The sequence below is a fragment of the Anarrhichthys ocellatus genome, unplaced genomic scaffold, assembly GCF_004355925.1.
Source record: "Anarrhichthys ocellatus isolate YVR2014 unplaced genomic scaffold, GSC_Weel_1.0 scaffold492, whole genome shotgun sequence".
Taxonomy (NCBI): Eukaryota; Metazoa; Chordata; class Actinopteri; order Perciformes; family Anarhichadidae; genus Anarrhichthys; species Anarrhichthys ocellatus.
Window position 1 is genome coordinate 19,553 of NW_022280466.1, and position 1,075 is coordinate 20,627.

Sequence of the window (1,075 nt, forward strand, 5' to 3'; positions counted from 1 at the left end):
GCGGGGCTACACGGTGATTGACAGGTCTCTACCAGAGACGTTGTCCGTGTTTTCGTCTTACAAGTTTAACTCTTTCACAGTTTGTTTTCACTTCTGAAAGTCATTTGCAACATCCAGTTGTACTTAGCTCCGCCCTCTCGTGTCACTTCTGGTTGCACAGAAGTCAAGTTGCCAGAATCAGAATCACTTTCATGATGGTAAAATTGTTAAATGCTGAACTCTAGTTTTCAAACCCGTAGTCCACAAACCAATGTGTGACTTCACCGTGACTACGTCCACTTCTTGTATATTTAGTGTCATTTTATATGACGAGAATACAAATGTTAAGAATCCTCTGAGTCTGGTGATCATCTGACCAGCAGGTCAAAGTCTTCACTTCTCCTGAGAGATCGATATCTATCGGACGGTTCGGCAAAATGTTCACACATTACTCCGGCTGATCTCACTGATTGTGTTCATTCACTTTTCATCAACATTTCACTTTGTGCAATACTTTGTTTTTCCACCAAAATACAAAACTAATGACATTCAGTGTGTTAGCTAACATGCTAAACTAAGATGGTGAACCATTGTACCTATCAATCATCATTAGCTCTCATGGTCATTGTGAGCGTGTTAGCCTGCTGATGTCAGCGTTTAGCTCACTGAACCAGTAGAATTAGCCCTGTTCAGGATTAACCATCACACCCACGTCCTTGATTCACTTTTTGTCTTGTCTTGATGAAGAGAATAATAAATAGCTCGTACCGTTAGTCATGTTATCACCTCGTTAACGTTCGGCCGAATATCTCAACGCACATCAGACGTTATCCAGAAGCACAATTTCAGTTTCACAAGAGCAAATTAGTTTCTGATCTTTGTGATTTGATAAATACAAGTATTGAATATAATTGTGTAATTCTTTACTGCTGCATGATGTTAATGAATATCAGCAAATTAAAGTTAGTGTGAAAACTTTCTATGCTAACCTGTCCCAACGTTTAACCCACATTCCCTAAATCACTTTAACTGATTAACCTCTCTGCCCCCCCCCGCCCCCCCCCCCCCACCCCCCCCCCCCCCCCCCACCCCACCC

General features: G+C 41.9%; 1 protein-coding gene across 5 annotated transcripts in view; it reads left to right on the plus strand.

Annotated features, from left to right (window-relative positions):
* The window catches only part of LOC116401509 (adhesion G-protein coupled receptor G6-like), a 23,320-nt gene that overhangs the window by 18,237 nt on the left and 4,008 nt on the right, over positions 1–1,075 (plus strand). The window lies entirely within an intron of this gene.